Raw genomic sequence first — 12,565 nt, forward strand, 5'->3', positions numbered from 1 at the left:
GATCCACCTAACGACGAACTTAGACGAGCCCACTGTTTTTCCGACAACTATTTATAATTTAGCTAAATTATTGTGAAAATAAAATTCATTGGTGTATGCCCACATGCATGAACACATACTTTCCTACTTTGCAGCATTATTTAGTGTCATGTTTATTTTGCTTTGGTGTAGTAGACTTAAGACAGTGCTGAAGTCAACATACAGGTTTGTCATTCCATAGGCTTAGGTTCGAAACCTGGTGCAGATGGGTAATATTAAAATCCCCACTAGCAAGCGGCAGGTCACTTGTAATGGCCGAATTAACTGACAGGGGTCCCCTCACAGTGTGATTGTAATACAGTATGTAAATGCGATCAGGAAATTAGTAAGTGGGTTCGAGCAGCATGGTTAGGTAGGAGAGTTTAGAAAAGAGAAAAGATTGGGAAGATTGGATAGAGACTAGGGTTAAGACAAAGTAACGGTTGGAATGTCAAACAAGGGCGCCAGATTATTAACTTGATAGCAATGATTTTTGAAATGTTGGAGTCGTAATGACTCACCTGTTTCGTGTTCGATAGTACCACGATATTCATTCCAGCCGTTTATTGGTGGTTCACAATTAATGATATTTTTGAAGGAACGGACTATTTCAGTTCTTGGTGGATACGGCACTGTCACTTCAGCTACATCTCGTTCAATAATCCACCAACTGGGAATACACTTGTACGGGTTCCTCCCATACGTCGATACTCCAGAGAATTTAACTACCGTGAACTTTTTCGACATTTTAGATGGCAGTGGTCTGCAGGTGATCTTATTTTCCCGAAAATTAGTACTCTACTGGTCAGAAAATTTTTCCTGGAGAACTTATATAGTCTTAACACTTGGTGGCTGCGTAATAAACTTTCAGACTGTTTCATTTGAGTGGAATTCGACGAGTAGATAATAAAATCTGGAGTATATAAAAATGTTTTTTCTTGTAAGACGAGACTCAATGTTCGAGTCTGAAAATATAAGCCACTGCAAACCGTTCAAGTGGGAGGCGAATCTAAGGCTAGATTCACAAGAGGAATTATTCATATATTGCTGCATTTAGATAAAAGACAGTAAATGCCCCTTGAAAAAGGCGGTGAGTCGATCCTGTTAGTATTCTAATAAGTAATCGTATTTTGAAACATACACTAATTAGTAATTACTGCATCTTTCGAAATGGACTTACCGGTTTTTAGACGAGAACAGAATATCAATAATTGTTTCTAAACTACCTCACACATCAACGATTTTTTTTTGTGTATGGCGCTACTCTAACCGGTCCTGAAGAAAAAATTATCAACAGGAAAGATAATCTCGAAATAACTAGTGTATGCATGCACCTTTTGTATGATTCCATCGGGTTTTTTCTGCAAATGAAATCCATCTTCACGCAGTGCGTTAAGTAGTAAATATTTTATTATGATCTTCTCGACAACCATATGGATTGAAATTTATTGCTACGTTCCACTATTTCGTTAAATAAACAACTTGATGGATTCTTAAATTAGTAACGATTGGAAAATTATTATTGTTTTTATTTGAAGAGAATCAGCTGCAAAAATAATAACAACTTTAGGGACTAGGTTCTATTTGATTCGTTGATTTTTTTTAAATTAGCGTGAGAGCCGATCGGATAAAGTACTACATTTTTATGTCAATCGTAAAAAACACTTCGGGTTCGCGATTGTACATTAGATGGCTATTACTTATCCGTAAGTGATTTATCTATGATCTACTAAAGCTCCGTTATTGGATTTGTAACGTTCATATCCAGTTTGGTTTTCGAGAAAACTAATGCAAATTCGAGTGCGTATTATTCATTTAGATACTAAGTCGCATTTAAAGATTAGTAGACTTAATTATTTTTATAGATATGGTAACTAACTATCAACTAATCAAATAAAGAATGACGGATTAGTTTTTGCGGGAACGCTTAGCGATGTACTGGTGAAGTACTTCAGCTGCTTCGCTGATATGTGGGCGCAGCTGTTGAGATAGTTGGTTCTCTGTTGAAACTGGTGATACTAATGTCGGATAAGATGAAGCTCGGATCATGAACTGATTCTTATAGAATTGATCATTTTGATTAACTAATGCTGTCTGTTGATCATTGCCGACTGCACAGTAAATGGTAACAGAAGATCCGAAACTTTTTGCGGAATATATTGAGGAATTCGAGTGATGTAAATCACTGTACGCTCTTTTGGTTCCGCTGATCTTGTTATAAAGATTTGAATCTTCTGATATCGCTCGAGACATTGATTTCTTATTATCAGCCATCTTAAATTATTTTCATCGATGTTCGTAGTTAAGAAATTTTCTCTGTTTTCTGTTTGACAACTTTGTTTATCTGTAAAAAAATAGTTTTTATTCAAATTGGCTAAGCACATACTATTATTCTATTTTACTATGAGAAAATAAAACCATCCCATGGTCCAGGTTATTTTCAAAGAAACAAGAAATTCAAAATCAGTCGGTCAGGCATAATGCTATAAGACAAGATGAACGAGAAAATTTTTCAACGTCGAAAAGAAAATAGAATAAGGCTATCATTATTAACTGACTCATTGTTTCTTCATCTAAATGATTCTATTGGATAAAGCGAAAAGGTTAATTTTTCATTAAATCATAACTTCAACCCATTAAACTGTTCATAAAATAAAAGAACTGATAACTCACCGCTTCAACTGCTGCTTCGTTGTAAAAATAGTTCAAACTACCGTAAACACTATTTATCTATTCTAAAAGTATCTACTAGCCGGGTGGCACCCCGAGACAATGTTCTAGAATACAAGTCGTACTCAGACTAAATCGTAACTATCACGCCAGAACTTATATTATTCAGATAACGAGTTCTAATTTGAAATAAATGAGTTCAAGTACTACACACGATTTTGTTATAACAACACGTTCTGACGTCGTTTTATTTTCATAATTTATATCACCAATACGGTTCATCGGAGCACGTAACACCGATTTTGAATGTAAAAACATCTATTTCTGAAACTAACAAAGAAATAAATAAGAAATACCGTGCATTTATGAATGTTTTTTTCTTGATAGTTATCCTAACACCTACATAGCATTCCAATGATAAAAGCATCATAAAAAATTGTAAAATCCAAACGAGAATACCTAGAACAGTAACATCAAAATAAAGATATAGTTGATATTCTACTTTATTTTGGTATCATTTTTCTATGGCATACTTTCTGTTCAATTTGCTTTCATCTTGTTGCCATCGATATGTACAAAAATATAAATATCTACGGAACCTAAAGAATAATGACAGAATAATTACTTTGCTTATTTCTCTGTTATCTTGAATAATAGCCAATTGACATCAATCGCGGTCACACATAGACGAATGATAAATTGCAATCCGTGAACTTTTCATTGAACTTGACCTCAATAAGGCTTCATCACTGTTTTTAAAACTTACCTGTGTAGCATCAATTTCGTAGCCTAGTATTTGAGAAATCTCTACAGATTTTTCTTCAATTCGATAGCGTTTATTCGTCAATGCTATGAACGTTCTAAGCCGCCAGCTGGTTGACGAATGAAAACATAGCAGTTCTTTCAGGATTTATATTCTTCAGATAATTATCTCCCATTGTACGTCAATGGGTTCAAGTACCATTTGGCACCTTGTACATTAAACGTCATTCATGCTTGTTACTATAAACACTGTTCAATCAGCGTTTGCAGTTCCGTAGAACACTCTTCATTGTTTGCACATCTGAAGTGGTTGACAAAATCTGTTGTATCAATAACTTTATTCATAAACACATCAATCAATCTGTGTCTGAAATAACTGGTATGCATTTAATGATCTCTTGTTTATTGTCGTGAAATGATTGATAAAACGTACTGACTGCTGCTAAATACTCAATTGGCGAGACATCGCTTCAAGTGCTCTATTTAAATGTGACCCGGGTCAATGTCGTCAATGTCCTCAATTGGAAATTGATTTACTCAAGTGTTACCCGGTGGTATATGATTAACAGAACTAATTCATAGAAACAAACAGTTGTACGTCAAGATCTTTAGAAGCTATCCTGAAACGAAAAATTTCTTGTGATCATTTAGCCAAGAAAATTGAAGGTACTGTAATCAAAGTAGGAGGAGTAACAGCTCGTCTTGGTTATCATGACCAGCAGCCCTGAATGCGTAAAGATTAGGACAAGAAATGCTGCCCACATCCCAGACAGCACTTCGGAATTTACGTGTCCGATGATAAGATCCGGTACACGTAAGTTTCATGAACTGTAGTCATCCGACTTTGTTTATTACTTTTTAGTATGATAGAATATATCTATAATATAAACAAGATAAATGAAATCAAGAGCTCTTATTTTTTTCTGAAGCACAGTACGTATCAAACAGTACATACAGTAAGACACCGATTTGTATAATTCACACGAAAATAAAGTAATTAGTGACATGTCTCATAGATATGTATACCTAGTGCCCCGTGAGTGGTTGGCGGGTCCATGGGAACTACTGGAATGTATACTTTTCGAACGGATTTCAAATTACTATCGCCGATTCAAAAGAATGAGTGGTGTTTCAATTCACTATCTAGGAATCATCGGGTTGCTGCAATATGATGATAAACTGATCTGGATTCGCAAATATGACGATCAACGGAGGAAACCAGACCTTAAAGAATATTTGAGTTTTTCTGTACCTTGCATTTATTGCGCTGAGATGTAAGTCACATTCTTTACATTATAATCTAGGTATTGTCCAATTTTAATATTTTTTCTCCGCGATTTATTTGTTTCCTTTGTTCTAGATGAATCCAATGATGCTGATGGATTATACGATCAGCAATTAAAAAATATACAGACATCAAATTACTATGTAAGATTCAGATAATGTTAATATCCCAAGTAAAATTTTTGAAATCATGTTTACTTTTATTTAATCCTGCTAAAAGTAAGGTGGGGGTTTAATCTGAAGGAATAGCCATAGGATTTCTTACCTGTCCCCATGTGTTCATTTATCCGATTATTCTCCATTATCTCGAAATATCCATTTATAACTTGGTAGCATTAGTAACCATTACTTTTTTCTAAAGGGAGTTTCTTAAAAACATCATGCTTCTAAATGTTTACATAAACCGCGTATTGTTATCAATCTGCTTCGCTTGTATATCTATTGTTGCAATGAAAAATACATAACAGACTATTACGTTCTGACGCACACAAAAGATACATTGGTGACAATGAACTTGTTATTGACTTTGACTCATAAAAATATCACTCATAATGGACATGTAGGTCGTACTCTAATCTCATAACTAACAGTATTGCCCGTATGTCCAATTCGTTTGTCACAGCGATAAATTTGTTTTTTATTAGCCTTAGATAATTTATGTTTTTGTGTTATATAGTAGATAAGAAAATGGTAACCAATAATCGTGACTCCGTGGGTCACTGTTTATAAGTTGGTGAATAGTTTACCAAGACTAGCCTGTCACATCGTATACATTTTGTTTACTCAGCTCATTTTTTTCCAATTACCCAGTTTTTGTGTGGCCGTGGGCTGGCTTGTGACTGCTGTACTGCATCATTACAGGATGCCCTACACCTCAACTTTAGCAACAGAGTAGTGTCAGGGAGGAACCAGAGAACATCCATACCAGTATAGTCGGTACGGGTGCAGGCAGCTCCAGTGATCAGTTGAATTCTCTTGATACCGATCACTGGATCTTTAACCCGCATCTAGTGCACAGAGACTACTCAAGCCCATCGTAAGGCTTACGGTTACCCAATCAAGTAGCAATCATGCTTAATGCTATTTAGATAGCGAACTAAACAGCTGTATCTGCCGCTGGTTTCAAACTAATTGACAAAGCGAATGAATCGTTTTCATAAACCTTGTTTTCGTATTTTCTACAACAAAGTTAGTTGATTAGGATAGGTCAGTAACATTAGATAGTGTGTAACATCGTTTGTTTACGTTTAGCTATGATTTTTTTATCGCACCTTTGTTTATCTTTATTTATGTCAAGTAGACAATCCATTGGCTATTTTTATACTTTGATAAGCTTCAATGTCGGCGACAAAGTTGTTCGACATAAATGATACAGTCTAAGGGTGGGGAAATGTCACGCCTAAGACTTGAAATTGAACCTGTCTTCAGTACTTGATATTGAAGTCAGAATAGCGAGCAGACGTTACTGGTAGACTAACTAAATGTACTAGTCAGGTGTCCTAAGGTTATTTCGTCCATGATGCAGTTGCAGTATCTTAGGCAGATTCGGTGTAGGCAAATAAGTCGGCCTCAGCTTAATTGTTCAGTAACAGCGTTCATGATGAAACTGGAAACGAAAACAAGCATAGAGAGGACAGGTTGAGGCTAGCTGACACTTTTATAGCCGAATAAATCTCAACGGCTTAATAGTTTACTGCTTTCAAATGACCTGTTGAGATATATGATATGCAAGCTGTTTATTCGTTTCATGTGTTCAAGTGTTTATGTTGGCATAAAAACGCAATAATGAGCCACTTTTATGATCATTACTATTGGTACAGAGTATAGATTGATGTGTTTTTTAGTGGGGGATACGTAGATAAATGAAGAAACCCAAAGTAATATAACAATAGAGAGTATTTATTTTCTAGAATATTTAGAAAGTCTTAACCACATTTTTTCCACATACGTTAACAATACATTAAATTTCGTTTTTGACGGCGGAACACTTTCAGTCAGATACTTTATGAATATCAATTCTTCTGGATTACAAGAAGAGTCTTGATTTTTTATAAACATCAGTCCTTTAGCGTAAGAATCTGGAAAAAGAAAAATGATAATTAGTTATCAGAAAAAAGTATGTTTTTCGTTGGTGTCATGAGCTTAAACGAGTGCTGCAGTTAAAGAGGTACAAGTTTATCATTCTACAGGCTACTTAACGTAATTTTAAAAATGCTACTGTACGATGGATGATGTGGCTCAGTGGATATAGAAAAATAGGGAGAAATACGATTTTATTTAGATGGCTCCTTCCTCATCCTTTTCAATCTCCTCCATGTATAAACACATTGGATTAGATTTGGATTTAGTTGGTTTATACTGGGCACTCAGCTAGTGAGCCATCGAACGCGGGCTCACTAAGGACTATTTTCTAGTTATCGGAGAGGATCGCGGTCCTGGCGGTCATTGTTTATTAGGCCTTGCTTTGTGTTGATCCACCTAACGACGAACTTAGACGAGCCCACTGTTTTTCCGACAACTATTTATAATTTAGCTAAATTATTGTGAAAATAAAATTCATTGGTGTATGCCCACATGCATGAACACATACTTTCCTACTTTGCAGCATTATTTAGTGTCATGTTTATTTTGCTTTGGTGTAGTAGACTTAAGACAGTGCTGAAGTCAACATACAGGTTTGTCATTCCATAGGCTTAGGTTCGAAACCTGGTGCAGATGGGTAATATTAAAATCCCCACTAGCAAGCGGCAGGTCACTTGTAATGGCCGAATTAACTGACAGGGGTCCCCTCACAGTGTGATTGTAATACAGTATGTAAATGCGATCAGGAAATTAGTAAGTGGGTTCGAGCAGCATGGTTAGGTAGGAGAGTTTAGAAAAGAGAAAAGATTGGGAAGATTGGATAGAGACTAGGGTTAAGACAAAGTAACGGTTGGAATGTCAAACAAGGGCGCCAGATTATTAACTTGATAGCAATGATTTTTGAAATGTTGGAGTCGTAATGACTCACCTGTTTCGTGTTCGATAGTACCACGATATTCATTCCAGCCGTTTATTGGTGGTTCACAATTAATGATATTTTTGAAGGAACGGACTATTTCAGTTCTTGGTGGATACGGCACTGTCACTTCAGCTACATCTCGTTCAATAATCCACCAACTGGGAATACACTTGTACGGGTTCCTCCCATACGTCGATACTCCAGAGAATTTAACTACCGTGAACTTTTTCGACATTTTAGATGGCAGTGGTCTGCAGGTGATCTTATTTTCCCGAAAATTAGTACTCTACTGGTCAGAAAATTTTTCCTGGAGAACTTATATAGTCTTAACACTTGGTGGCTGCGTAATAAACTTTCAGACTGTTTCATTTGAGTGGAATTCGACGAGTAGATAATAAAATCTGGAGTATATAAAAATGTTTTTTCTTGTAAGACGAGACTCAATGTTCGAGTCTGAAAATATAAGCCACTGCAAACCGTTCAAGTGGGAGGCGAATCTAAGGCTAGATTCACAAGAGGAATTATTCATATATTGCTGCATTTAGATAAAAGACAGTAAATGCCCCTTGAAAAAGGCGGTGAGTCGATCCTGTTAGTATTCTAATAAGTAATCGTATTTTGAAACATACACTAATTAGTAATTACTGCATCTTTCGAAATGGACTTACCGGTTTTTAGACGAGAACAGAATATCAATAATTGTTTCTAAACTACCTCACACATCAACGATTTTTTTTTGTGTATGGCGCTACTCTAACCGGTCCTGAAGAAAAAATTATCAACAGGAAAGATAATCTCGAAATAACTAGTGTATGCATGCACCTTTTGTATGATTCCATCGGGTTTTTTCTGCAAATGAAATCCATCTTCACGCAGTGCGTTAAGTAGTAAATATTTTATTATGATCTTCTCGACAACCATATGGATTGAAATTTATTGCTACGTTCCACTATTTCGTTAAATAAACAACTTGATGGATTCTTAAATTAGTAACGATTGGAAAATTATTATTGTTTTTATTTGAAGAGAATCAGCTGCAAAAATAATAACAACTTTAGGGACTAGGTTCTATTTGATTCGTTGATTTTTTTTAAATTAGCGTGAGAGCCGATCGGATAAAGTACTACATTTTTATGTCAATCGTAAAAAACACTTCGGGTTCGCGATTGTACATTAGATGGCTATTACTTATCCGTAAGTGATTTATCTATGATCTACTAAAGCTCCGTTATTGGATTTGTAACGTTCATATCCAGTTTGGTTTTCGAGAAAACTAATGCAAATTCGAGTGCGTATTATTCATTTAGATACTAAGTCGCATTTAAAGATTAGTAGACTTAATTATTTTTATAGATATGGTAACTAACTATCAACTAATCAAATAAAGAATGACGGATTAGTTTTTGCGGGAACGCTTAGCGATGTACTGGTGAAGTACTTCAGCTGCTTCGCTGATATGTGGGCGCAGCTGTTGAGATAGTTGGTTCTCTGTTGAAACTGGTGATACTAATGTCGGATAAGATGAAGCTCGGATCATGAACTGATTCTTATAGAATTGATCATTTTGATTAACTAATGCTGTCTGTTGATCATTGCCGACTGCACAGTAAATGGTAACAGAAGATCCGAAACTTTTTGCGGAATATATTGAGGAATTCGAGTGATGTAAATCACTGTACGCTCTTTTGGTTCCGCTGATCTTGTTATAAAGATTTGAATCTTCTGATATCGCTCGAGACATTGATTTCTTATTATCAGCCATCTTAAATTATTTTCATCGATGTTCGTAGTTAAGAAATTTTCTCTGTTTTCTGTTTGACAACTTTGTTTATCTGTAAAAAAATAGTTTTTATTCAAATTGGCTAAGCACATACTATTATTCTATTTTACTATGAGAAAATAAAACCATCCCATGGTCCAGGTTATTTTCAAAGAAACAAGAAATTCAAAATCAGTCGGTCAGGCATAATGCTATAAGACAAGATGAACGAGAAAATTTTTCAACGTCGAAAAGAAAATAGAATAAGGCTATCATTATTAACTGACTCATTGTTTCTTCATCTAAATGATTCTATTGGATAAAGCGAAAAGGTTAATTTTTCATTAAATCATAACTTCAACCCATTAAACTGTTCATAAAATAAAAGAACTGATAACTCACCGCTTCAACTGCTGCTTCGTTGTAAAAATAGTTCAAACTACCGTAAACACTATTTATCTATTCTAAAAGTATCTACTAGCCGGGTGGCACCCCGAGACAATGTTCTAGAATACAAGTCGTACTCAGACTAAATCGTAACTATCACGCCAGAACTTATATTATTCAGATAACGAGTTCTAATTTGAAATAAATGAGTTCAAGTACTACACACGATTTTGTTATAACAACACGTTCTGACGTCGTTTTATTTTCATAATTTATATCACCAATACGGTTCATCGGAGCACGTAACACCGATTTTGAATGTAAAAACATCTATTTCTGAAACTAACAAAGAAATAAATAAGAAATACCGTGCATTTATGAATGTTTTTTTCTTGATAGTTATCCTAACACCTACATAGCATTCCAATGATAAAAGCATCATAAAAAATTGTAAAATCCAAACGAGAATACCTAGAACAGTAACATCAAAATAAAGATATAGTTGATATTCTACTTTATTTTGGTATCATTTTTCTATGGCATACTTTCTGTTCAATTTGCTTTCATCTTGTTGCCATCGATATGTACAAAAATATAAATATCTACGGAACCTAAAGAATAATGACAGAATAATTACTTTGCTTATTTCTCTGTTATCTTGAATAATAGCCAATTGACATCAATCGCGGTCACACATAGACGAATGATAAATTGCAATCCGTGAACTTTTCATTGAACTTGACCTCAATAAGGCTTCATCACTGTTTTTAAAACTTACCTGTGTAGCATCAATTTCGTAGCCTAGTATTTGAGAAATCTCTACAGATTTTTCTTCAATTCGATAGCGTTTATTCGTCAATGCTATGAACGTTCTAAGCCGCCAGCTGGTTGACGAATGAAAACATAGCAGTTCTTTCAGGATTTATATTCTTCAGATAATTATCTCCCATTGTACGTCAATGGGTTCAAGTACCATTTGGCACCTTGTACATTAAACGTCATTCATGCTTGTTACTATAAACACTGTTCAATCAGCGTTTGCAGTTCCGTAGAACACTCTTCATTGTTTGCACATCTGAAGTGGTTGACAAAATCTGTTGTATCAATAACTTTATTCATAAACACATCAATCAATCTGTGTCTGAAATAACTGGTATGCATTTAATGATCTCTTGTTTATTGTCGTGAAATGATTGATAAAACGTACTGACTGCTGCTAAATACTCAATTGGCGAGACATCGCTTCAAGTGCTCTATTTAAATGTGACCCGGGTCAATGTCGTCAATGTCCTCAATTGGAAATTGATTTACTCAAGTGTTACCCGGTGGTATATGATTAACAGAACTAATTCATAGAAACAAACAGTTGTACGTCAAGATCTTTAGAAGCTATCCTGAAACGAAAAATTTCTTGTGATCATTTAGCCAAGAAAATTGAAGGTACTGTAATCAAAGTAGGAGGAGTAACAGCTCGTCTTGGTTATCATGACCAGCAGCCCTGAATGCGTAAAGATTAGGACAAGAAATGCTGCCCACATCCCAGACAGCACTTCGGAATTTACGTGTCCGATGATAAGATCCGGTACACGTAAGTTTCATGAACTGTAGTCATCCGACTTTGTTTATTACTTTTTAGTATGATAGAATATATCTATAATATAAACAAGATAAATGAAATCAAGAGCTCTTATTTTTTTCTGAAGCACAGTACGTATCAAACAGTACATACAGTAAGACACCGATTTGTATAATTCACACGAAAATAAAGTAATTAGTGACATGTCTCATAGATATGTATACCTAGTGCCCCGTGAGTGGTTGGCGGGTCCATGGGAACTACTGGAATGTATACTTTTCGAACGGATTTCAAATTACTATCGCCGATTCAAAAGAATGAGTGGTGTTTCAATTCACTATCTAGGAATCATCGGGTTGCTGCAATATGATGATAAACTGATCTGGATTCGCAAATATGACGATCAACGGAGGAAACCAGACCTTAAAGAATATTTGAGTTTTTCTGTACCTTGCATTTATTGCGCTGAGATGTAAGTCACATTCTTTACATTATAATCTAGGTATTGTCCAATTTTAATATTTTTTCTCCGCGATTTATTTGTTTCCTTTGTTCTAGATGAATCCAATGATGCTGATGGATTATACGATCAGCAATTAAAAAATATACAGACATCAAATTACTATGTAAGATTCAGATAATGTTAATATCCCAAGTAAAATTTTTGAAATCATGTTTACTTTTATTTAATCCTGCTAAAAGTAAGGTGGGGGTTTAATCTGAAGGAATAGCCATAGGATTTCTTACCTGTCCCCATGTGTTCATTTATCCGATTATTCTCCATTATCTCGAAATATCCATTTATAACTTGGTAGCATTAGTAACCATTACTTTTTTCTAAAGGGAGTTTCTTAAAAACATCATGCTTCTAAATGTTTACATAAACCGCGTATTGTTATCAATCTGCTTCGCTTGTATATCTATTGTTGCAATGAAAAATACATAACAGACTATTACGTTCTGACGCACACAAAAGATACATTGGTGACAATGAACTTGTTATTGACTTTGACTCATAAAAATATCACTCATAATGGACATGTAGGTCGTACTCTAATCTCATAACTAACAGTATTGCCCGTATGTCCAATTCGTTTGTCACAGCGAT

This window comes from Microplitis demolitor, chromosome 2, assembly GCF_026212275.2.
Source record: "Microplitis demolitor isolate Queensland-Clemson2020A chromosome 2, iyMicDemo2.1a, whole genome shotgun sequence".
Taxonomy (NCBI): Eukaryota; Metazoa; Arthropoda; class Insecta; order Hymenoptera; family Braconidae; genus Microplitis; species Microplitis demolitor.